We start from the raw sequence: 27632 nt of genomic DNA, 5'->3' as shown, positions 1-27632 counted from the left end.
TATCACCATAATTGCCGTTTTAGGGCTGCAAATTGGAGCTAAAATAACCAGATGCAAAAGAGATGGCCATATCATACTCTCAAGATGGATCTTCAAAGTTCAAGGAGAGTTCAAGCATGGAAGAGGCAATAGAGAGGGGTCAAGTGTAAGGAGATTGTTCATGTTCAAGAGGAATTAACTTTACAAATATATTGTTTCTGAGGTGGTAATTGTACCATCTTACAGCTATTCATACCTCATTTAATCTTTGCATTCTTCTCAGCCATTAGAGTGATTGTCCCTCATTGAAATAAATTTGATTTTGACAAAATATTGTTTTAAAACTGCAGCTAATTTCCCCAAGATTTTTTGCTTTAAAATAATTTGCTTTGAAACCACACAGCCCAGAACCAGCTAAGACAACTACAAACCATGGGCTGATATTCCAAACACAAGGCAAAACCACTAAGACTGTGGAGGTTTTTTTGTTGTTGTTGTTGTTTTTTTTAATCAGCAAAATAGGAAGTCAGACTGGCTTAAGACAAATAACAAACACAAAACTTGAGATCTCATTAAAAAGAGCACTACTAATGCCATTTTCTCTCAAAATAATGATGTATATCCATGGGCCTGGTCTAGAGCCTTAGAATTATTCAGCCACTTTCACTGGCACGGGTTTTAAGGTTACTAACACCAAAATGCTTTTTAGAAGTCAAGGCCAATTTTTTCCTAAGTAACTTGACAAACAAAAGTTCATATAACCAGAAAAGTCAATTYTTCCCTAAATGGAGCMAGGGAAGTATTTTGAATTACCAGGAACAGAAGAGGATTAAAGAGTTGGACTGTAACAACAGCAACAAACTATCACTTTGTTTTGTTGAGACTTAGGCTGGCATCTTCCCTAGTAAAGGAAACATGCCTGCTATCAAAAACTGGCATTTATAACACAACTCTGTAGACTTGTAAAATGAAAACAAAAGGCATTTTATTAAGCTCTATGACAAATGCAGGAGAAAGATTTTAGCTGCTCATCAGCACTAGTTCAGGTAATTTCCTTATCTGATGGACTTCTCTTTTTAAGAAGTCAGATGAGCCCATTAATTATGCGTTCCTCTTCCCTGCTTCAAATTGCACCATTAAAATACGATTTCAGCTTACTGTTGAAGTACCAMCGGACCTAAGCGTTACCGTTGGCATCTAATAAGTCGTGCACAGCCGAGAGAGAAGACACACACACCATTGTTTCTATAGGGCTGAGCGGTAGGAGTCTCTACTGCAAAGCTGTGATTTAAACTTGCTGCTGCTACAACTCCAACAGACAAAGAGCCAGCTTTTCAGGCAGTGTAAATCAGCATAGCACCATTGTACTTGGGAGAGCTATGCTAATCTATCCTGGTGAGGATCTGGTGACCTGAGCAGAGCCAAACAATGGCGTTACAGAGAGCTAATGTGCTATGGGTTACTTGATAATTTCTGCAGCATAATTGGCCGACGTGCAAACGTTAGAAATGACTGAAGTTTATCACTAATTGCAGCCATTACCAAGACAGCATTATTTATGATTAACTGCATGTAGTAGACCTGATTCTGATTTCACTTAAAAGTCATTTCTGTCAGGTTTTTGCCAGGTAGCTGGTGGTGTTTCCCGTGTTCCCGGCTTCTGGCTTACAGAAGAGGTGAGCTCTCCACAGCTACAGCTGTGCCTTCCAGTTTCAAGTGTTACGTCATGCTGAATACACCAAGAAAGTCAGGTGTTCAGTGCTGGAACCCTAGAATGAGCGGCAAAAGTCTTAACTTCAACTTGTTCTTTCATTTCCCTTTTGGCAGAACTCTACTAGCCTGCCCTCCACCTCCTTGCACCTCCCTGGAGCCTCAGGCAGCCTGGTGAATTGTTTGTGCCCCRACTCCCATATTTACATGCCTGTTAGGCAGGGTGGGATTATTGACAGTAAGTACTCGAGGGTGCCAGATACCGAACACCAAAGTAAAACAAGGAAGAAGTAGAGCCTCGTTTGCCAAATGCAGCACTGAGTGGAATTAAGTTTGCACAGGCAACCTAAATCCTGGCATTACCTAATTTTAAAATACTACTGTGCTGCTTTGTATGAGACTGGAACAGAGGGGCCAGATTTCCTCAGTGAGCTTACGTGACATTTACAGTCCAAAATAAAAGGCTTGAATTTCCAATYTGCTTCCTTAGGGTTGGCCATTATGAGTCTTAATGGAGCTTTTAGGAGCTGACTTTTCTTGGAAATCTAGTTTCAGCTGTGGGTGCTGAGCTTACAAATCTGGCTGGCAGGAAGATGACTCACAGTGGCATTACTTGGATAACTTGGGAACTTCCTACACAGAGAGAAAATCAGTGTGAATTCAACCATTACTCCCACAAACACACACACATGTAAATGTATATATACCTTTGTATAAAAATCAAGTCTACTGAAAAGTACCCCACTTGGACATTATCATTACGTTTGACACAGCCAAGTCAGAGTCTGGAATCTCTTGCAGAGAATGAATTGCTCCATATCTTTATTTTCCTGAGAGCCCTTGTCTAAAAGCAATCATCTGCAAATTATAATTTTTCTCCACCTTTCATAAATATCAGCAATAGTGCAGCCCTCTCTCCCCCTCTCTTTTTCTTACTCAGGATATCAGGCAGATAAGAGTTATCAGTAAAGGTCATCCTCAATTTCTGTACAGAAATGATCTGTCTCCGGTATGTAATAAACATTTATCCATGCCTTTATTAGCTATATTGGATCTGACAGTTCTGTTAAACCATTTTCTTTCATTTTGCTAGGTCATGACGGTTAATGCTGCTAAAAAATCTCATCACTGCTTTTGATCACTGTATTGTCTTCTCTGTATTATCAGGATTTTGTAAAGGTAAGCACTGGCTGGAATGACCTATTAAAGTTACAGCCCGTTGAGTTCCTGGCTTTTTTCTCACCACAATAAAAAAGCGAAGGAGTGAAAAGCATAAATTCTACTTTCGGGGTTATATTTAGTTGTGCAGTTGACATTTAGTAGAGCAGTCACTTCAAGCCCACTTTGCATTGGTTTCGCTCCATCTTTTTCACATCCTTGAGTTTCTGAAATGGTGCTACAAGCCACACCATGGCAAATGAGCCCCATTAGTGGGACCAGGAGGTGATGTCCCAGTTAACCCCTGGCATGCCAGCGGTGCATTAGGCATCTGCTCAGGATTTTAAACAATTCCCGTGATTTACGGAGCAGACTCCATCTGCAGATTGAGAGGCATTTACATTTACATTCACTCTCACATGCTCATGGCAGAGTGGCATGTATTCCAAACCCCAGCGATACTCAGCAAAGCACTAAAAGATAGTCATCAAGTTAGTCACCTACTTAAGATTTTGTGGCAACTCTCATCTCCCGCCTTCCAGATCTGTGTTTCAACCAGACAGACTTTCTTTCAGCTTAATGTCATCCAGCTGCATCTAAGGCCAGCGTGCCTTTCTTAATCTTCTGTCCATTGTTCTGCCTTGGTGCTTACACCAAATTGATCACTGTGGTACATGAAATATTTTTCAGACTTGCTGTTGTCCAGCAGTACTTGGGAGAAATCAAACAAAAAGCCCTTCATATGCCCAGTAGCTTCCCTTGCCATTCACCGTAGGGACTCAACTCTGCAGTGAGTTCAAACATCATCATTTCCACTGTAATGGGATCAAACCATTGGTGTCCCTGATCTGCATCCCACCACTGGTGTGAAGTAAGATTCAATGTGGGCTTGTGCCCTATATCAGTATGCACTCATTGTAGCTCAGAAGTCCTGTGGGTAATGCACCATCATGCCATGGCATGGCCCTGTTCATTCAAAGTGGCCCCATGCTTTCCATGCTGCAGAGCAATACATACGTATCACCTGGGCCTGGCAGCTCGATGAACCATGGGGCCATTACCCCTAGGGCCAGCCAAGTGTCAAATCCAGCCTGTGAGATACCTCTGTCCATCCGGCAACTTTTCCCCTCAGAAGTCAGCAATGGCTGCTCACGCAGCAAGTGCAAGGGCACTTTCTCCAACCGGTTCTCAGTCGAGCTCTGTGGGAGTGAGCAGAGACAGTGTCCTCTTTCTTTCACCCTTCAGGAGCAAACAAGCTCTCTGTGGTGGATCTGGTGGACATGCTGCAGAGCAAGCAATTAAGCTATTTCCTCTAGCAGAGGGGAGGCTGGTAGCATGTTGCTGTTAGGGGAGAAAGGAACAATGACCCTCTCAGTCTCCACTGCTCAGACTGCTTCCCTGTGAGTTGGAAAATGACATTTTTGTAACAAACAAAAATGCACTGATGTTCCTGTGGAGGGGCTGCCATGCGAGTGCCTCCCACTGATTCCTGGACTCCTGAAGAGTCTTGTCTTAAACAAAAGGCCTTCCTCTGTCTCAAGGAAAAAGTATAATTTCTCCATTCTTTGGTTCTTCCTAGCCCACTTTGTTACTGGAAACACACACTGAATTAAGGAGAGAACTTGAGCCCAGCGTGATCCTTCCAAGAGATCCACGGATCTTGGGCCATGTGTCCACAGACAAGTGATGAAAACGAGCCAAAAAATCAGTCCAAACTGGAGTGAGGAGCCAGGATAATTCCCTTGGGAGTGGAGAAACACATGAATGATGTCAACTTTAATTAAGACATGACAGCAGCCATTTGCAGAAGTTGGCCTCTTAAAGTTTTCCTCAGATACAGATGCTCTTGGAGATGCCTGCATCCCTGGGGTTAAAAAGAGAAAGGCACCAGCAACTCCATGTGAGAACAAAGATAACAGATCCTATTAGGACCACACCACTTTTAAAGAGACCTCTGCCACTGATAGCTTTGGTGCCTCTTATAAGGGGACTTCACTGAAAGTAAGGTCCTCCTGTTCTCATGCGTGATTTCCAGCACTGCCCCAGAAACAGCACTGGCTAAGCATAAAGCCACRAAGAATATCAAAGGACATGCCCTCCTCACAACTTGGTGAATATATACAGAACTAGGATCTGCAAATTCYGTAAATGCCACTAACCACCAAGTTATCTGGGCAAGTCTCATTCTCAGTGCCATTCCAACAGTCTCCACAGGAAATTTCACGTAAGTTTAACCTGCAGTTCCATGCTGTAAGAAGTTGGGAATTGGCAAGCTGGTGCTGAGCAGGGGTCCCTTCAGCCCAAAATCAACAGGTTAGCCAGAATCAGCAGGTTAAGAAGGTGCTGGTGTCCCTTGTGCTGGGTTGCAATGGAAAGCTATCCCCAGAAGGAAAGACTTCTTAGTCCGCAGTGATTTGTGAACAGCTTACACCCAGATGAAAACACTTACATTGACTGCAGAACACAGCAATACGGGGATCTTCCAGACTTCTTGTTACACTAGGATACAGTGATGTCACTGAAACTATATTAAATATCCACAGCTGAGAACCCGTTTTCTGTCTGAAGCCCCGTTTTCAGTTACAGACTGTAACAAGGGGCCTGATGGCAGTGGTATAAAAAGGCATGATGTCTCTTCCTGTAAGCAGTCTGTTGTCTTTACATTTCCACCAGTGTCCCCTTTTTTGACAGTAACAAGCCATGCTTATCTCCCCAGTTTTACCCAACTGTAGCTTCACTGGCTTCCAAAGCAAAATGGGGAGAGAGAAATGCAGCAACTCACAAGAACAAGAAAAATGTTTTCCTGGTCTCCACGACAACAGGCATATCAAAAAGACAAATCTCTCTSAGTGCTTCTCCACATGCTCTCCATCCCCCTGGGTCCTGCAAGTCTGTGTTCACCGTGCTCTGTGTGATATATACCTGCAGCATGAGAAGAAGTCCCAATTTCTTGATAAAAGTGGATGGTAACCTTGTACATACATACGCTTGCGTCTCTGCTGCCAGGGCTCTGCTAAGCTCCAGTGAAATGCAGAAATTGTCTACCCTCGCTTTGTGCGTGCTGAAAATCCCACAACTTTCAACAAAGGAAGATCAAGGGTGTTAACCCCGATGCCCTAGCTAACTTAACCCAAACCTTGTTCCCGGTACCCACGTTTGGAGAAAGAGGCCTCTTCCTTGTCTCCAAATGGCCACCCAGCATAAGTATCTCCCCATAATAATTCACAAACAGGCTTCAAATGGTGTGGGCTTGGAAGTGGAGGTTGGCTCAGACACGATTATCCCTTTCACCAGCCTAAGTTAGAAGTGCAGACAATAGACACACAGACCAATAGATGCACTCTGACCTTGATGTTTCAGACCACCAGGCTGTTAAACAAGAGGCAGGACCCCTGTGGTCATGGGAATCTCCAGCATGCGTTTAAAACTGTAACACTATATTTATTGGTGAACTTTGCCTAAGCAATCTTTAACATTTTTCAGGTGCATGAGATCTACTTGCAGGATTTTATGCACTCTGTATAGGCGCATACATACATACAAGCATAAGAGAGGAAGAGAAAGGGGTAACTCCTCATAGCAGCTTTTAAACGACCAGTTATCAGCAGCTACCTCCTACAATTTTTCACACCTTATCCCCACACCTTTCATTCAGTTGATGAATAAAAATGTGCTATTGAGCCTTCTCACACTATACAGACAACAGTTTTGGCCCAGAGCACTGTTTCCTAGATATTCCACTTAAAAACAGCAAAGCGCTTTCTGAGGGCTGGGTGCGACTGAATCATTGATTCCTCTGCTAAGTAGAATTGTCCTAAGTAACTAGCTTTGCCAGGTTTAGCCCACTGTATAGTTTTCCTTCTACACATCAAAACAGGACTCAGAGCAGGTATGGTACATATTAGATTTAAAGGGCCAGTCTTCCGGGAAGGCTTGGGACACCTTGTGTCTGACTTCTATATGAGCTAGGAGATCTGTGCAAAAGGGTGAGAACACCCATTAAAATCACATAATTGACCAATTTGCCAAGTTATTTGTCTTTAAAATGAGACATTTAACATGTCCTGCTATATACTGATGAATTTTAGGAGCTGAGAATAAAATCCACATCCAGATAATGCAGCTGGTAGCTAATGATTACAATATGTGACACTTCAAATATACCAAGTCAATGACATTTAGTTGATTTGTCTTTCCTATTTTTGCTAAACAGGTCAGCAAAAGAAGAAAAGCGATTCATCTACTAACAAGTTTAATGCAACCTTGAAATAAATTACATTCAAAAGCTAGAAGCCTGACTCAGTTTAATAGTTAAATCATTTACTCCTAGGCAAAAAAAAAAAAAAAAAAAAATCCTGCCCTGAAGTCATTATCAGCATGATCCTCTATTTGAAGTCTTGCAAAATGTTCAAGGAACAGCCCTTGTCATTTGGCCAAAAGGAAACAACGCACTCAGCAGCTCTATACAGGCCAAAGAAAATGGAGGCTCCCAGTATGAGAATATTAAATTATTATGACTTTTGCAACAGGGGGCACAATTGTTAGTGGCCCCCTTCCTCTGATGGCCAAGCTACGTTCTTCCCTGCCGTGAGCATTCATTGTCATACCTAATATTTGCATGCTTTGATAATAATAAGATTGTCAAGATAATAGCAGGGAAGTTTCAGTAGAAACTCAATTTTCAAAAGCCAGCTGTGCACAGCCGCAGTCGCTTTTTCTAAGAAGATGTCTTCAAAAAGCAAAATTAAGCCTTGCTCATGAGAAAAAATAAATTATTCCTCTCCCCAAAAGAAGAGGAGAAAAGGAAAGAAAGGTTATTGGACAAGAGAAGGATGAAAACCATTTCCTGGAGAAGGTATTTTTACATGAGTTTAAACTTCTTTTTGTCCCTAAAGCATTTTGGTTATTGCAAGCAAATACTACTGCAAAGAGAAGAACAGGTCTTAAATCAGAGAATAATCACCTTTGTGAGCTTTATTGATTGCACTGATCTAGCTGAAAGAGTTTGGGGACTTTCTCTCTCATCCACCTTTTTGCATGACATAACCATTCAACAGCTCAAATGAGGTGGGACATAATGTGATTTTTGGAAAGAATGGTAGTATTGTTAAAGTCCACAAAATCTGTATTTCTTAGGGTTTTGGCAAACTTGCTCCTTTGTCCATGCAAAATAATGGCTTAAAAAAAAAAAGAAAGAAAGAAAAAAGCCCACTCCCTCTCCCCTTTTGCCCTTTATCCTCATTTAAGACTATGTCATCCCGAGTTATCAAGGCTGAAAGACATTTGAACGTTCCTAAAAAAGCCCTGCAAAGGCAGACATCATGGGCCAAGCCCTCGGTGGACAATAAGCCATATCTCTCCCCTGTACATTGGGAGGGCTACGCAGCACCTACAGCAGCTGAAGAACTGTGCTGTGGCTARCATTAGATAGTCTTCCATAGGTACCTTCAATGTTTCTTGCTCACTTTGCCCTTGTTTTATACTTTAAGCAGTTTTCTTTTTAAAGTCATCAGAAAGAAAGCACTTTCCCAATGCCATACACTCCGTTTAGAATCAGTTGAGACACAGATGTTAGAAATTTGCTTCTGGGACTGGTAACTAGCCTTCTGTGAATGAATTACACTGAGATGCACTGGTACGTAATAACTTTAGCCCTGAAGTTATTTTGGTTTTACCTGTGAGAGAGGGGGAGAATCAGAAAACAGCCTTCCGCTAGGACACTGAGCAATCAAAATATCCAAGCCAAGCCCTCTGTTGTTGACTGATTGTGCCACCATTTCTGCAGATCAAACAGCTCTGTATAGTTCTTTAGTATAATTTTTCATAGAGYGCACAGTCCACCACGCAGGTGAATAAATCCCACTACATTTTAGGCACTCAAATAAAGACGGAGTGTTCAGTAGAAGATCTGTACTCTGACCCTTTGCAGGAAAAAGACCAAATTCAACTCTCGGGCATGCCAGTAGAGATCCATCTACTGAGCCCCTTTGGATTTTTGACCGTTTAACAGAAAGCGGACTTTACACCACAAATGTCCATAGTCTGTCCCATTCTTTGCACATGTGCTTCAGCCGTCAAGCTGTTGATGGGGTGACTTATCAGGCAGGCTTTGGACATGTTTCCGGCCTTTGTAGGCTGCCAGATAGTCAGAAGCAGCTCAAATACGTGCACATAAACCTAGCTATTTTTCACATGACAACAAGGATGTGTCTTTTCACTGGTTTGCACTCTGTAGAGTTATTTATAGAGCAAGAGTGAAATGAGCATAAATTACCAACAGGTCAGATGCCTTTCCTGACTCACACTTGCAATGCATTGCTGTCTGGGCAGGAATAATCACAGAAGATGCAGCACAGAACGAGAACAGAAGTGTACAGGGCTGCCTACGCAGAGCTGGAGCCTCAGGCAAGTCCCACTGAAAAGACATTTCTTTGAAGGTAACAGTTTCCCACAGTGGCCAGCCAGTTGATGAGGGAGTGGATCACTGTCTCTGTGAAAGCAACCAACGACAATGAGCAGAGACATTAGCTAACTTGATACTCATAAGATAAATGAATACCGAAATAAGAATAGAAAAGGCAAGTCGCACCTTCACTTCTGCCAGTATTGCCTTCTTCAGAGAGGTCTGAAGAGCAGATGACAGCACTAATTATTCATCATTTCCTCCCACTGCCTGATGTGGACATAATGGCACCCTAGCATCATCTCCCCTGYTAAAAAAACAATGGAATGACAAAGAAAACGTTTTTCAAATGCTTTCAGATAAACCCCATAATTCTACAAGGGTATAGTCAGACATATCTTCATGCAAACCTTTGCTCTACAATGCAGTGTCACTATTCCAGAAAGCACTAATCCCAGGCAATTGGTTAGCTGAACACTTACCTGACTGCCTTTGTCACTTCTGTGCCTCTACCAGCACAAGAATTTTGGTGTGCAATATGTATGGTTGTTTCTTTGTTTCAYCTTGTGCTAGATTACCCATTTGCAGTAAAAGAATTCAGAAGCACATCCAAAGAATACGTATTTGCAGTAGCAACCACCCCACTGCAGCAATACCATCTTTCACTAAAGCAAGTTGAGATGCCGTTCCAAAGTGTTTGAATTATGGAGGTTCCAGAAAGGGTATGTACTGCATATGTTTGTAAATCCCCCCCCCCAAACACGTATACATGCTGTGAAAGAAAATAAATGCTCCAAATAAATGCTCCGGAGTAGTAAGAGGTACTTGAAATGGACAATTAAGATTCCAGTGGAGCACACAGATTAAATGAAGATCTTTGTGGCCTGAAACTATTGCTGTTTCTGTTTTATACCTTCTCCAGTTGTCTGGTTACAATGGAGTCCCATCAGTGTAAAAGACAGTAGAAAAGCAGGTCCCTTTAATTCACCACATTTAAGTCCATATTTTAAAACAATGAATCTCTTCAAAATTGGATTTATATATTACATAAACAAGGCTCATAGACTTGCTGTTTTCTGTGCAGGTTAGAAAGCACTCAACACATCCATGGTATCAGCTCTTGAAAGAAAGAATTGGAAGCATCTTCAATGGCAGCTAGGATCCCTGGCTTCCCTTAAGAGGCAAAGACAAAAGCTGCATAAACAACCAGTATTGGAGGCTGGATTCTCAGCTGTAGTCAAGAGGGTAAAAACAGCTTGAACTCCCTGACAAATTTATTTCTCTCCCTCTCTTGCTGGGCCTGGGCTCCCATACTTTAGCTTTGGATTCCTGATGTGTCACTCATTTGTCCTTTAGGAGCTAAAAAGTCGACATCATCATGCCTTTCAGAAGGAAATTTGTTAGTAGAGCATGAAGAAGAAATCAAAGGAGTATAAAGCAAGGAACAAAATCCAATTTGTAGTAAAAAATATGAGGAGTCCTTTTTATTATTTTTATATACATATATAAATATATAAAAATATGTATTTGTATATATCATATACAAAATGAGAGTTTTGCTGTGACTCTGTCCTCTTGGACGAGCAAGAGAGCATGCGTTTTGCTGGGAGCTGCTCAGTCTGAAAGGCCTATGCCACAACTCTTTCTCTCGACACAAGTTTATCCTAAAGCTAGCTGATCTGTTCCTCTGAGAGGGGCAGTATGGGACAGAGAAGGAGAAGGGGGGGGGGAAGCTTTTCTTTACACTTGTGCTGTTCTGAATGTGGACCATCTGTGCCCCCAGCTGGAGTGCTGGAGATGGTCTGGCACTTGAACCACACCATATTTACAGATCTAAACACAAATGGCTACTGCCTGATTGTTTCATGATTCATTAGTCAGACAAGCTCTCCTCTCCCGCCAGCACAGCTGTTACAGAGTAAACCTTTGTCACTTAATAGGCCTGATTATTACTTTCCATCAAAGGTATTGATCTGTGTCATCTCTACTTAAGGGAAAAGGGGAGAAGCGAAAAGGGGACCAAAATGTGTCAGGAAAACAAGAAAGGGGGGAAAAAAAAATTTAAAAAACAATGACATTTGTATGGTGACTAGAGGCACTGGTCAATACGTTTAATCTCTCCTAGATGTACTGTATTCATGTATTCATTTACCACAGCGACTAGGTTACTCATGGAGATGAAACGTCTCACATGATGTGGCATTCCTTGCACTGCACCAGACTGCTGCAGTCACACAATATGGCCATGCATATAATTGGTCGGCAAAATACACAATGTGAATTAACAAATAGTATTTAAAAAAAATAGAAATCAATTAAGTCACTTAGGCAGCAGAAGGTAAAAATACAGGTTCATCTCTGAATGGCATAAGATTAGATAAAGAGATCGATAGTGAGATTTTAGAGAATCATCCCAGGGTTATATTCTTGTCCACTGAAGTCACTGGTGCTACCCCAGTTTACACCAGCTGAGAGACTGGCCCTTTTTGTTTAGCAAATGAGCTCCGGATAGGATGCGGTCTGTTACATAATTGCGATTCAGAGTATATTTACCACAGCTTGAGAGCTTCTAGTTGCTCCAGTAGCCGCCTGACAAGCTGCCATGGAAGCAATTGCAGCGTTATTGCAAACTCGCTGACTCCATTCACAGGACAAGATTTGCAATGTCCAGATTGAGACTTTCATTGCCTCTCTGACTCCCACACTGTTATTAGCACTATTATTCCCCCCACCCATTAGGCTTTACTTGAGGCAGGAGCTGGTACACACCGTTCTGGTGATGAGGTATTCCGTTTAGAGCCATGGATGCGGCTCTGGTGGCAGTAGGGAGTGAGCTTTCGAGGAAAGATGGTTTCACTCTTTCTATTATTCTCACATTTAAGGCATCATCTCTTCAAGTCCTGGAGGCAAATGCCAAAGCCCTTGTCCAGTCCCCTCTCAGACTAAACAGCAGCTAAAGTGAGCGAGAGTTGCGGGAGAGAAAGGTGGTCACAGCAGAGACTGCCTGGCTTGGGTGCATAGCAGCACAACGGTGTCACTACTCAGACTGTTGGAATCACAGACGAATAAAAGCCCTAAATGTGCGTTCAGAAGCTGAACGAGAGCAATAYAACTAGTGTGCAGTTTGTTACTGTTGTGTTCAGTTCTCTGCCCTGATTTGGAAACAGTTCCAGAAGCAAGCCAAATTAGTGCTAATCCCTTATCCCAGAGCATGTTCTTTCTGGGGGAAATCACTCCCCGTGTTCAGAGTCTCAATACCTTCATGACAAGGCAAGAAATCACCTTTTTAGCCCTTTCTGCAACAGAAAAGCCCAGAATYCCAACTCATGCCCACACGTGGTGGCATGCCCCCATTTACATCTGTATGCCGATCTGTAATGTACCTCTTTGATTCCAAGTAGAGAGGAAGGTCTAACACCAAGGAAGCGACTGTAGGATGGGACGTATTTTCCATATAAGGACAGAACAGATAAGAAATGCATAGGCCGCTGGTCCATAAAGGGGACTCCCCTATCTTTTGGTTTTCCTCGTGCAGCCTGTTTGTCATCAAGTCTTGCAAGGACCGCCTCCTTAGTCCTGCCTTCTAGCAAAACCTTTCTGCCCCCCACCAACGCCTCTCAGAGCAATCTATAAATACAAGGAGCTTTTCCTCAAACCAGGATTTGCATTTTCAAAGCAAAGAGGTCAATAAAATATTGCACAGGGCATATCTTCATTTAAGGCAAAGCACTGCTGAAAGAAAGAACGTGAAAGAACTGGAACCTAAATCAGGGGGGGCAAGACCTCTTCTAAGTACCGCATCTTCACCTGAGGTAAGCCTGCCTCCAGGGCCATACCTGCCATGTCCAGCTGAGGTTCGTAGAGCGCAATGACAGATACTGTTTGAGTGTCTTAGTGGAATAGGAAGCAATCAATGCTGTCATGAGACGCATACAGGCACGTTAGCAGCTATGACATGGAATATTCTATTGCAATCCAGCTTCCATTCAAAGCTCCTAAACAGAGTAAAATATATATGCTTTTCTGACTGTCCCTGAGGAAACTTGGCCCCTCTGCCATAGTATTTTCCCTCAGCCCACAAAGATCTCATTGCTGCCCATTCCCTCCCACATCCCGATACGTATGCACTTTTACTGGATGGAAAATAAAATAAAAACACTGCAGCACATGACACCCAAGCAAGAGTTGTGGCACGCACAATCCATGGGAAAGTGTTGCTTGGCAATATTGTGTGTGCTCAGCTTCCCGCCAAGGGACCAGACTTGTCTCCGTGCCAGCAAATCAGCCATTCAGCTAACAGGCAAAGCAGCAGAAGCAGCGGCCACAGAAGACGGAGAAGCAGAAGGGAGCCGTCAAACCCAAGAGACATGCTTGCTCTCTTCTCCTTGTGCGCTACAACAAATAGCGAGGGGGGGTGTGAGGAACTGGAAAGATGCTGAAAATTTTAGTTTAACCCATTTGTCTTTGTAAGGCATCAAAGAAAAAACTGCTTAGTCAGGGGTACCAGAGGGACAAAAATGACATACTGGGATGATATCTTCAAGCTTAGGTTATAAGCAAAAACCTTCCCATTTGTGAGTTGGCTCAAAAGGGAAAAGGGTGACATTTTATCACTGAAGCATTTAGAAGTAGACTGAAGAAAACAGGAACAGACTGTTAGGAACAAGCCACGACAGCAGATCCTTGCCATTGTCAATGCCTAATCTTCTTCCCTAGGAGATGATGTTTGATTCTGGTAGCTGGTAACAGGACTACAGCAAGAACCCAGCAAGCAGGAGGCAAGACTAACAAAAGAAGAAAAAACTCCAGTAGCTACAAATGAAACCTTAGCTTTCCAAAACTGTCCTTTCCGCGTACTTGCTGAGAGTAAGGTCTTATTATTGATTAACAGAAACAGGTTATTCTTTGATAATTACTGGAAAGGCTGCTAATCAGCTTCTTTATTCATTTGAAGAAGGTGCTACTGAGATACACCAGACATTATTATTGTTATTCTGACTGGTGCAGATCAGGAGTAATCGCACATAAGCCCAGCATCACACCTGCTATAAGTTTAGCCCACTAAGACACTTGACAGATATCATTAATGGTTGCAGTAGTAGCAATTCTTCAGCTTCACAGCAGAATTTAGATAGACAACTTTTTCCTGTAGTATGTAACAGAACATGCCACAATACCTAAAGTTTTATATCTTCCTTCTTGAGACAACTGACATTAGTGGTCCAGGAAGATTTTCCACTTATTTCCAACACGCAACTCCTCTCCTCCCCTCTTCTGTTGTTTAAAATAAACCCCTCTGCCAGTCTTGACAGGCACACTAGGCCTAATGCACCAATGACTAGAACTACCTACACGGAGAAAGTGTGGCTCTGAATTTTCTGAGAGAAAAATGCTCAAGTGCATTAATTTTATCTCACTCATGCCTCCATTGCTTTGCTCAGAACAAAGCTGAATTAATTCACACTATATAAAACAGAGGTTTAACAGGTCAGATCCAACAGTGTCAACTGACAGAGCCCCACTGAATCCAAAGGATCTAGTTTGCCCAAGTATTTCCTAGTTTCCTTTCTTGAAACAGTACAGCACTTGCAGTATCGCTGAACTTGGAATTTTCCAGTTGTGACACAGAAGTACTCTGTCACCTTGACTTTCTTTAGTCTCACTTAGTGCCTCAGTTGCTGTAAATCACAGCAATACAACCAGGGTTAGCAGGGTTCTCCTGCCCATTACTTCAGAATGTGTCTGCATCCACCCTACACGTGTCACTATGGTGATAACTTCTACCCTCCCATCTTCTCACAGTTAGGGATGATATTTCTCTAGGGGCTCTGGACAGCAAAACCCAGAATCCACACGATGCTTTGCCCAATTTAATTTGGGAGGGGGAAGGAGGGAAGGCATGTAAAAAAACTCAACAGGTTAATGGGAAAGAAGAGTAGGCCTCACCTTATCTGACCCGCTCAGCAGTCTAAGCATCAGTGTAACACCTACGAGCCATCGTCTGCAGCTCTGAAGTGACTTAGGACACATCCCAGCAGAGTTCTCTGGAGCGCTGCTCTAATAACTAGAAGGTGGTGGTAATAGACAGGGGCAGAGCCAGGCTGTCTTTCATACAGGCAGGAAAGGCGGTTGCCTGGGCAGCAAAAATATTTCATGACTCTGGGCTGCACAAGTGGCCGCAGCCTGAAGAAAGGGGGCAACCACTCTGAACTTGCGTCAGGCCCCAAACACCCTCAAGGCAGATCTGAAGGGACTGGCTGCAGCAAAACTCCTCACAGCGAGAGATACAAGGGGAAAGCAGAAACAGAGTTCTCATTTCACCTTTGCATGTTGGCTGAAACAAAAGGAGGGCAAGGCTGCAGCAATATACACCATAGTTCTTCCCCAGGTCTTCCATATATATATAGCAGCTGGTATAAATTGCAGCAGACCTGCGTCAGGTTCCTTCTGTGAGACTCGTCCAGCACTGCACTTTGCAACCGAACTGTGTCGTCAGCCTAAGACATCTTCCCTAGGAGAGGAGGGGGAAAAGGAAAAAAGAAAAAAAGGGAAAGCTTCAGGTCAAACGATTGATTACAGTTTTGAATTACAGGGGGCTATTGATTTTTCATTAAACACCATGTACTGCTGTAAAGTGGAAAAAAAGTAATTCATTGATCAGAGCTGTGGGCCATGTTCACTTATTGGCTTCCTGCCACATCCCATTATTCCCAGTTCTAAATGTATATTGAAGTCAGTTCATTCTAATCATTGCCTCCTGTCACCAGAAATGTCTCTCAGTAACTATTAGTTTAATCACCCCTTTCTTACAATGGTAATGAGTGATAATATCCAGCATTATGGCAGATTCATGAATATTATTCATTGTATTACAGCATTGCATTTCACAATGCTACAGTTAAGGGTCTGTCAGCATTTCCATTACAAAGCCCCCAGGCCCGGGACTTTATAAATCACTCCTAAAAATTTGCTGCTGGCAGAAATAAAGAACGGAGAGTGTCTCAGTTCTGGAGAGAATATTGCTGGAACCGCTCTGTGCAAAATCTTTCTGGCCACAGCTTAGCTGCATTAAATGAGTGCTGGAAATGGGAGAAAAAAGGGGGAGAAAGAGGAGGAATTTTGCCAGCTCAAGCTGCTTTTTCCAATTGATTAAAATGCCATCATTTCGAAAACAGGATGATCTTGCTGTTGCATTGGACTGTGATTCAGGAGATACGCATTTTCGTCCTAGATCTGACACATGCAGATAGCATTACCATACTATCTTGCTGACAGCAACACTTTAAGAATGTCTTATTTGAAACCTTTTGACTTCTGCAGTATGCTCTTCTGTATACTGGCTGTTGAGTTCTATGTTTGATAACCCACGTTTCAAGAAAGTTGCTTTCTGTAGGGCCAAATGATGAAGCCCTCAGATTTTAAGTAGCACCTGCTTAGGCAAAGACTTATCCTGGGGTCCACGGCAGGTACAGTTTTAGTAGAAAGTTTGTATTGAACCCAGAATCCAGCCTGGAGGTTTAGAGGGAAACCGGACAACTTTGGGGCTCACATGTACAATGAAACCTTTCAGACTCCAGTGATCACAAGTCATAACGATGTCGCTGCAACTATATGCTCTAAAACTGAAAGTAGACTCTGACCTATCATTTTCAAAACGATGAGCTGATTAAGATTTGCCAGTGTGAACAGCTGCTCTTACAGTATCCTCAAGCAAATGAAGGGAATGCAGATAATGTAGGATCCAAAACTGTGCCATGAGGGTACCAGATAGAAAAGAAACAAACAGAAATCCATTCCCAGCTGCTTACATCAGCAAGCACATTTTGTAGTTTATCATTTTATAAAGCCTGAGCTGAAATATATAATGGTGAACATGAAGACTACTTTTATAAGAATGCCTAGGAGATGATCTTTCTTAAGTGTCACCTCCTGCACTAATACATTTTGCGACTTGAAAGGAGTCAAACAAAGAGAAAAAGAAGAGTAACATCAAATGGCCACGCAATCTTATGCTACTTGAGGTCATTTCACAATTGTTGACTTTATCCTGGTTTTCCGGATGTCAGAAGTATCACGAAGTCACAATCTCTCTGACACTCAAGAGCATCTCAGCACCCATTTTCACGGGTTGTGTGTGTCTTTCCCTGATTCTTTTGTTCCTACAACTCTGATTCTTTGATTCTATGGCATAGTTTAACTTGGTATTGGCTTTTTGAAATGACTTCTCAGGAAAGCAAGAGTAAATGTATTCTGTAGGGAGACCAAAACAGGTACAGAACAAATAACACATACATATGCACGTGCACAGGGTAATAAATATAAGACAGATTTATTTACTCCTATATGAAAGCATTTAGTAAAGAACAGACCCATTATAGGAGAAAACGTGGAAACAAAACAGATGAGTACTAAACTTAAAACTTGACCCTCATATTAATTAGTTAGAATTACCATGAGTTAGACACTCTTCTAGCATTCACTCACTGATGGCTTTGTCTATAACGGCTTATCTGCCACAGTGGGGGCAGGCTCCAAGCCAGCGAGTCCAGGCTAATGCACATACAGCACTGCAAGAACATACACACAACTTATCTCAACTCCCTGCACAGGGGTCTGCTGTAACATGTAGGCCAGGTTTTGCCTCAACTGCTAAAACTTTTATCTCTAGCAGTTTGCGTCCATCATTTAGTCCAACAGAGGTGCAAGCGTTACCCTTTCCATCACCATTTGCCTAGGAAGAACGAAACAGTCATGCCAAGTGGCATTCACCGTCACGTTGGCCCAAGCGGGGGCTCTCAAGGACAGACTCAAAAGAGGCAGTGAGGTCAGAGTGAGAAGGAGCAGGGACTCCCACCGCACACACTCCAGGAGGATGAACATTTCACACTCCATGAATGAATAAGTTTGCACAAAACACCTGAGGGAGTTCTTCTCTTTTTCAACAGGGGTTTTTGGGCCCTCCGACCCTGCTGGAAAGCAAGTTTCAGCTACGGGCAGAAAAACAGAGCACTTCATTTACTTACCAACATTTTCTTGCATGAAGTGTTTTTTGCAATGTGTTCCAATACATTGCCTCTCCCTGAAGCCAAGCCCTCCTGCTGAAGCTCTTCACAGTTTGTTGCGAAGGAGAAGATGCAGCCTGCTATTTCCTGCTTTCGAGTCTAGAGCCTGTACTTGAGAGGTCAGGTGCGGCTCAGAGTGACCATCTGCACTGAAAAGAAACAGCAAATTCCAGCCACAAACTGGCTTTTGTACCCTGGTGCCTTGTGGCTGCAAAGATATAAAGAAGGCTCCTACGCCCAATGCAGTAGAGGAGATGGTGGATTCAGGCCWCAGTAAATAAATTCTGGTGAGGAAATGGGCTAGTGGGTGGTTTAGAGTGGAGATAAGTTAGCTGAAGGCTGCAGGGCTGGCAGTAATCAGGCTAAGGGCACCAAGTGAAGCCCAGACAGAGTTTTCCATGCTTAGAGGATGCTGCCAGGATAAATAATGTTTTTCCATACCAGACACATGCACAGAAAAGCAGTTTATCCGTGTCAGGTAGTTATATGACCTCTATTACCAAGTGAGCGCTTTCCAATCTTTGCTATGTTTATCCTCACAAAACCCCAGTGAGAGAGGAAAACACAGTTCTCACAGATAGGAAATCCACTGGAGGACTGGGAGCAGGTTTGCCTGGGTACATTTGGAGTACGGCGGGGAAAACTGTGGCAGTGAAGCCAAAGAGAATAACAACTAGGTTGTCAAAGATACTTCAGCCTCTGTATTCCACAGAAAATCACTTGGAAGTTAAAGCGTACATACTTCTGAGGATTTTGACCTAAGTGACTAATGCAAGTTCACACAAGAAGTCTGCAGCAGAGCAAGAGACTTACTTCCTGTGTCCTCAGGGAAACTTTTCTTTCATTCCTGTTAGAGAAGTACACTCCAGTATAGACAGAAGTGCCTCCTTGCTTGGGCAGAGTTTTCTCCTTTATCCTTCAGGAGCAGAGCTCTTCTCCTGGCATCTTTCATTTGCCTGGCATTCACTTAACCTTACAAAAAGTTAAAGAGAGATCAAAGCTGTTATTTTGGCTGCCTGTGCATTCCTTGTCTCCCAGAAAACGCCATGCCTACATCAGTCAGGTCATTTAAAATGGATTGGTTGATGCTATTAAATCTACACCCTAGGAATGAAGCCTTACTGGCAAGACATTTTTTTTTTCTCTGATGTCTGTGTCTTGTGCCAAATAAACAGTGCTGGTTTCACATCATTTGCAAAGGACAGAAATCCTCTGCAGAGTTGCAACAAACGATCCTTCTCCCATGCCAATATGTAGCGCACACATCTTGGGGTAATAAAGCCTTCATTTCATGCTTCAGCACACCTGGTATAAGGCTCAGATTCAGCAACGCATTTTAGCTTACACCCAACTTCATTACAAATGCCCCTATGCTTTTGCTCACATTTTTAACTTTTATCCTATTTTCCCATAGGAAAAAGAAATCAAAAAACATTCAGACTTTGCACCTTCCACTTCTCCTTTAACTTTTGGGCACACTAGTCCACTGTAACCAAGTCTGACTGAAGTTCTTTAAGACAGTTATGCTCCTGCAAGTGTTGAAAATAGGTGGTGGGCTTCAGAGGAAAAATACTGGGAACACTTCAAATAAGAGAAAAGGTTGCAGAGCGGGCACACTCGCTTGTTAAACATGAGAGAATACACTCAGGAAGGCTGTCTTTCAAATGCCCCAGGATGGGAAAAAAAGCCATCAGAAACTGTACTTTCTTAGACACCCACACCATGTAACCACTAGACACAAATCCATGGGAAGCCAAAGACTATTTCTTTGCACTTAAACAAACAAACAGTCCAAAGCCTATTCCTTGTTTTTAAAGAAAATCTCCCCATACAAAGGCTATTGTTATTGGGCCACTTTCCAGCACTACAATTTCTCAGGCCACATTCTGCAGGCATGTTTGACTTTGTACCTTTTACTTCAGCAGCGATTTATGCCAAATCTTCAGAGCTGACCCCTTCTCTCACTCTCTCATCCTAGCTATTTTTTGCAGCATGTCTTGTGACCAATCCATGCGATTGCTCTATCAAGCGACGTCCAAGAGGACGCAGAGCGCCGTGAAATATGTGTGTGCTTGTTAAAAGCATAGCTTAAATAGTTACAGCGCCATAAATATAAAATCAACAGCTGCTGTACCTTACAGTTCAAGGTAAGAAAGAATAGCTGATGTAAATTGTACCGGTGTGCTATCAACATAAAACAACAGGGCACGATATATTACTGCAAGCCCCAAGCACTTCACATCTGTCTTGACACCATCGTAAGTTTGACACCCATCAGTTCAAAAGATAAAATACAGTTTGCAAGGGGAATTGTTTTGGCCCTGCATCAAAGAGCTCATATCTACAACGGGGCAGGAAAACGGTACTCTCCGTTCAGGCAGCGTTAAGGAATTCCGGCAATGAAGCGCAAAGCAAATATGCTGATCTATTCTACAGGAAAATACCTGTCAAGATAAGTCTCAGTCCAGCAGGGTGTTTATGGCAGCATATAACCTCRAGCACCCATTTGAAGAGAGCTGCTTGCAATCTTAAAAGTTATGCACATACTTATGCTGTTTCCATTATACCAGGGCATGCTAAAACAGGATCCACCAGACGCTACCTCACCACAGCATTTCCAACAGATTAAATGATATTCCTTGCCTGAGCTAACTTAGGAACCATTCTTCATTTCACCATATTTCACCATACCTATTACCTCCTCCACTGAATTAAAAACATCACCTCCCCACTCACTAATCAGAACGTGCCCCACAGTTTTGTTAATTACCAGTCTGTTTTCCCAACACCAGTAATAGGATAACGAAGCGTTTCTGAAATGTCACGTCCTCTCCTTGACACCCTGATGGGAAAGCTGCTTGCTCTGAATAAGAGAAGGCTTGATTAGATTATATATCATTTTAAAGCCGACAAATATCCGCACCCATCAGAGAGGGTGCAGTAGTGGAGGCCCACGTAAAAACCTGACACTGAAAATGAGTAACATATGCCATAGTCAATACCTGTCCTACTAGCTACTCCTTCTATATGTCCTGATTTTGTTACAGGGCATTGGCTTGAGACAAACACTGGGTTTTCAGCTATTTCTCATTTTTAACCCCCCAAACTTTCCACTGTCCTGCTGTGACAAAATCTTTCTGCTCATGTTTCATTCACAGTCCCAGTGTGATTCTGTTGAAGTCATTGTCGGTGTTTGGGTTGTTCCTGGAAAATCAGGGCAGAAGATGGCTGCACATTCAGCTCCCCTTCCAACATATATCTGGACAGGGCACAAGCCTGTGTCTGGGAGCTGGGAAAGACTCTGGGTCCCTGGGTTTGGACGAACCCATCGAGACAGCATGCCTTCTTCAAGAAATTGCTTCACAACTTCGCTGGATGTGAAACTAAATTGATGCAAATGATTGAGGCTACATGTTAGCAGGGCACATGATTACAGGCCCAACTTCCAGCGTTCAAGCCATCACCCTAAACCCTGGCACACATCAAAGCAGCTGGCTGAATCAGGACCTGAGCTCAAGAGAGCTGGAGAACAAGTTGCAATTATGGTCTTGACCATATTCATTCTGCAATGTTACCATCCATTCTGGACACCACTGGGGGATTTTTGGTTTTCATGGATAGTTCCAGTTGTCGTACTCAAACTGAAACCTTCAGACACAGACTTAGCCCTAAGGAATGAACAGAGCAGAAGCAGAGCGTGGCCAGGCACAGCAAGCATTTGTGGCTGTTAGTGAACACTGAATACTGCCAACCGTTACAAAACACTGTAAAATCACAAGCAAGGGTTTAGCCAGTTTAGGAAATCCTGCAGGGAATACTACCCATAGAAACTAATACATATTCAAGCAACAGCAAGCTGCCTGGGAAGCTGTGCATTTTGCCTTTGACGTTACATAAAATGTAACACTTAAATTGCCTTTGGTCCAGCATAAGCGTATTATTTAACATATATATACACCCCCTTAGCAGTATTCCGAGCATCTCCATTTAACCTTCCTGCGCGGTACTTGCATTGTCCTAGATCTCCTGACTCATTCACTCTTGGCTCTTGGTGTAGACTTGGTTTGTCCCTCTTTTCACACTCCTTTTCTCCTCTCGTAAGAGGACTGTATTTCTCTCCGTTGTGTGATCTTGCTGCATATGTTTTGTAAAATACTGATTCCCAGAAAGGGGGAGAGGGTGAGGGCCACACGTGACATATTAGCATTACTATGCCAAGAACAAAACATCCTCAAATGAGGGTGGTCGACAGTACAAGTGGTTGTCAGAACCAGTGCAAAACTCAAGAGGCTGAGCACTTTCAATTACAATTCAAATCTGCCATTTAGTTCATCATGTTTATCTAGGCATTAAAAGCAATTTTCCAAGCACATGTCTGTCACATTTAGACACAATGGGCTAGCCTCTAATTAGGAAGTATATGACCTCACGGGCTTTAATTGGGAGAAGCCTGCATCCAATCCGTTTACCAGATGATAGAAGGCAACTGGCATTAGAAGGGAAGTTTGGTGTCAGCTGGTAGAACGCACACAATACCTGCCGTAATGGTCACCGATTCATCATCGCCCACTCCAGCATCAGGACTTTGTCAATGGTTTGTTCATCAATTTGCTTGTGTACCAACACAAGCAGGATCAGGAGACAGATACTGCATCATTGCAAATGACATTTATCACAGACCGAGAAAAAAAAAACAAAACACACAAAACCTGCAAATTCTGCTTTGGCAAGGGAGCAGAGCAGGCACAGGTCCAAAGTCAGGGTTAGCCTAAGTGGCTATAACTCTGCTAACTTTTACACCTGCTTATGTTAGGTCAGAATTTAGCCCATACTACCCACCAGGGCACACTGCATGTAACACACAAGAAAAAAAATACTTTCGACTGAAATAGCCCAGCAGAAGGCAATTACAAAGAAAATTCCATTGTTGTATGAAAACACAGCAAAGAACTCAAAATTCAGCTATATGAATCCTGTTGCATAGGAAGGACAATTTTGGCCCAGTTAAGAGCCAACAGACTCATCTCTCTACCTCCACTGCATCTCCATTGATTTCCACAATGTTGTACACATGCTCCTGACTGCTGGATTTGCCACATAACTATGAACCATCCCGGACACCAACACTCAGACAAATACAGTTGTTGCCAATATTTAAAAATACATCCTCCTCCTCCAAAGGGATCTATGCTCAGGCCCAAGGAGTCCTGCTAACTGATTTTTTCAAAGCCAGGAGGAGAGAGGGGAAAAGCTACTGCGTATAAAGCCCTTCCACCACTTGGAGATGTTTGCCTGTTAAATGCCATGGCAGATGGGACTGTGTCTCCAGTGTGTCCTAAGTGAGATACACAAACAGTCCTGCAGTAGACAGGCATGTTACTTGCAAAGTTCCCTCTGCTAGCAAGGAGGGCTGACCATTTGAAAGCTTGAAAGAAAAACGTATACTAGAACAAAAGCTACATCCTGAAGGTAATCCTCTCCTATCCTACTGTTCCCTTTGATTTTTTTTTATTATTATTCCTGCTTTTCTAACTGTGGTAGCAGCAGGACCTGCAGCCCTGCTACATAAAGACCAGGACAAGTTCAAGACACATGACCAAAGAACATAGAACACGAGTATTAGACAGAACAGAGGCTCACATTCACTGCATTAACAACGATCTCAGCAGGCTAAAGTCACACCCTCTACAAAATATATTCTGGGGCTGGCTTGTCACCTCCATTTATTGATGGGAGGATACAAGGATTTCCCCACTTCTAAGAACAGGTACCAGGTCAGTCAACTTACCTATGTCCTTTGGCTATACTGCTTCACCTGGAGGAAGCAATCAGGTCCACTCCCTCCGTTGTGAGCAGCCCCCCTCTTCAGCCCACAATATTGCACTATTAGGAAAGAAGCAGAAAAGGTGAAAATTCAGAATGTTTATCCTTTGGGAATTTCCAATATTTAAACATATAYAGAGATAGATTTTACCTTGGTTTGGGATAAAAAGCTAAGATCTCAGAACTTCTTGTGGAAAGAAATACTATGAACGCATTGATTCCAATTTTACCAAAATACAGTATGTTATAATCCATGGAATAAACTAAGAAACCAAACACACTCCAGTCATTCTCCACAGAAGTTTCCATGAGCCTGATAGAGACCTGAGAAACACTTCAGTTTAGTTAAACTGGCATTTCATTTTAGCCATGTGCCCACATCTGAACCAGCTTCACTGAAACGATTCCAGGACTTGCATATGCTTGTGAAATGAGCACACTCCTTCAATTGTTAAGACTGTAATTTTACACCAGCACTATCGAGACTGTGCATATATGTAAACATCCTTAAAAACCCACTGCGCGTATGCTGGTACATGCGAGCTGGAACATTGCACCTCTGAGTGATCCAGGAGAAACAAAAGAAGAAAGAATAGGACATGGAGCCAGGYAAGATAAAACTCACTTCTACACTCCTCTGCGTGAAATGTGTTACATGAATATCTGACATTCATACATTGGGTTTTTCAGCTTCAAATGATGAACATTTAAACTCATGACAAACCGTGAGATATAAACAACACGATAAAAATGCAGAAGTGTTCTCAGTCAAGCTGGTGAGCATCCTCCAAGGGGCTGGGACATGTATAAGCTGTACACTCGCCCAAACGTTTTCCTTGTAAAACCAGCCAAAGGTCAAATATGTCCTCTTTCCTTTTACACAGCTTTCCAGTATGCCTCACTGATTCCAACTCTAAATCAGAGAGCAGAAAGAGAATGTGAGCCCCGTCCCATGGGCTGTGCTGCCACCTCCACCGTCACCCTGCAGGTGGGGAACCAGTCTGTCACCCTCTGCAAAACACAAGGAAATCTTCATCTTTGGGTGCCAAGAGAAGCCCAACATGCAACTCTGAGAGCCGAGGAGAGAGGGGAACTTGGGGAGGGGTACGTGCAAAAGCAGAAGACTATATCGGCTCCTGCTGAACACCAGCGTTACCCAGGACTGCTGAATATGCAGCTGGTCCCAGGGGGACTCCACAGCCCCACAAATTGGCCAACCTTGCTGTAGCTTCTGGGAGCTGAAGACGTAATCCAACAGCCATTCAAAACCAGGATGGTTGGAAACAGGAGATGTATCTGTGCAAAAGCTTTTCCTTTCATGTCTGTTTTCTTTGGCCTCAGACACTCTATCTCGGCCAGAACTTCTTTTTGAGTAAATTGGCATAGCTCCACTGACCATACCTGCACAGTGTTTAATTCAGAGGAACACTTCTGAGATGCTGGTCAGACATGATTAGGCCGGGTGAAATATTAAATGCCTAATAAAATTATTCTGGAACGTCAGTCTCTTGTTCGTCACACTTTGGATAACCCTTCAGCCAACAGCAAGACCCAGCATTTAACAGTGATTCTGTAGGTCAAAACCTTTACAAAGGTAATTGTTCTTCTGCTCAATTCTGCATAAAAAATGCCAACATGTATATGAACACGTATATGAAGCACTGCTTCTTAAAAAATAACCCCCATAACTGATATGCACCTGCTGCTGATTACTCAGTGACCCGCTAGAACCTGCTTGTGGTGAACTCAAACACAAGGATGGAGCAGGTTCACAAGATTAACGTGCTTTGTCATTACATGAAATACAATGTGCAAACTGGTGAGTTGACAGAAAGGAATGTGTCTTTAACTGAGTCATTCTGTAAAAGAAACAACTGCATCCCCAGCAGACTTCCACCCTTTTCGTCTCTGTCAAACCCGCTAACTGCTTGGTCTTCTGTGGCTGACATATTTTACAGGGGGCAACAGAGAACATGAGCAAAACAAGACAAATATTCAGGCACAARGAAATGCACCAACAAGGCAGAAATGAAGGACAAAACAACCTGGCTTTGGACCAGAACTTTCTGGCTGATTTCTGTTCTGTTCCAGTTCTTACCCTGAGAAATTGGCCTCCCAAGAACCAGCCAAAGCATGCACTGGTTGTAGCAAAAACCCCTTGCTTCCCTCCCTTGGCAGTTCCCTCCTTCATGTCTGTCTTGCAATTATCTGCTTCTCCTCACAGTTTCAATTGATTTTCATCTGCTCTTGGCCTGCTTTGGTTCTCTTTTGGCATCCCAGCTCACTGTGCTCATCCCACCCTCCTGTCCCAGCCCTCCATGGGATCCTTCCCAAAAACCATACCAAGAGGCGGCAAGCTGGCTGCTACAGTGTGCCTGATTTGTATTCAGAGCACACCTGGGGAACAGGCTCCAGCCTCCAGCCACAGCTTTAGGGATGTATTGCTGGGCCAGTGAAGGAGACAAGCTTCCTGCTCACCATTTCCAGGAAACATAAAATATGATTCCCAACGTGTGCTCCCAATGAAAAGGAGCTTGGGGGGTGGGGGAGGGAATTAATGGCCAGCTAGCATATTATGGATTAGACTGATGGGATAAATAAGTAACTAAGAGAAAGCATGCAGAGCAAAGGTACAGCAGGGGGCTTATTACGTTATTTGTGTAAGAGAAGGGGAGTGGGCAATGGGCCTTGAGGGCCTCCACAACAATTAAGCCCCTCTTACTGTTTTTGGACAGGCAGGTCCGGCCACGGCTGTGACTTGTGTGGAAGCCTGCGGACACGGCAACCTCCCCTCTGGAAGCTGCTTGCTGCTGCTGCTGCTCTGATTCCAAGGCATTACATGTGAAAGCTGTCAGCACGAGAGCCAGTTATTTGAAAGCAAAGGGTGATGCTGGTAGAGGGGGGTGGGGATGACGGCGGATGGGCTGTGCAGTGCGCAAATGTGTGCCCGCAGGCTGGGGGGGGCCCAGAGCGTAGGGAGGGGGGCATGAGTTGCAGGAGACACACTGCCTGGCATTGCACATGGCTAAAGAGTGGAAGAGTACATCATTTCTTTAAACTCATCTTGCATTCAGCCAGCTGCATATAAATTTCCCTCTATCTCATCAAGCTCTCACTGTTTGGCCTCCTCTGACTGATATTGGCTCATCATACTTAATCTAGGGTGAAATTTCCTCGTCTGAGCTAAATTACTCGCAGCCATCAAGGGAAACGATATTTATTTTTCGTGGGGCTAATGACCTGTCCCCCGGACCCACCCACTGATGGTTATTTACTAGGGCCCAGATGCTTGGGCTCAAAATGAGTGCTAATGTCAGCGGGGGCCATTTCTCATTCAGGTCTCTGATTGAATTGGAGCGATCCCATTGACATTGACTCTGTGACTTTTAAGGCCATTACCCTCAGCAAGAGATGAACCTCTCATCATTGCTCCAACACTGACAGCTGATTAGCGACAAATTACAAGCAGGAAGAACCTAAGACTTTGTTTGGGCGGG

The sequence above is a fragment of the Apteryx rowi genome, unplaced genomic scaffold (genome assembly GCF_003343035.1).
Source record: "Apteryx rowi isolate R43461 unplaced genomic scaffold, aptRow1 scaffold_760, whole genome shotgun sequence".
NCBI lineage: Eukaryota > Metazoa > Chordata > Aves > Apterygiformes > Apterygidae > Apteryx > Apteryx rowi.
This window is presented reverse-complemented; position numbering follows the sequence as displayed.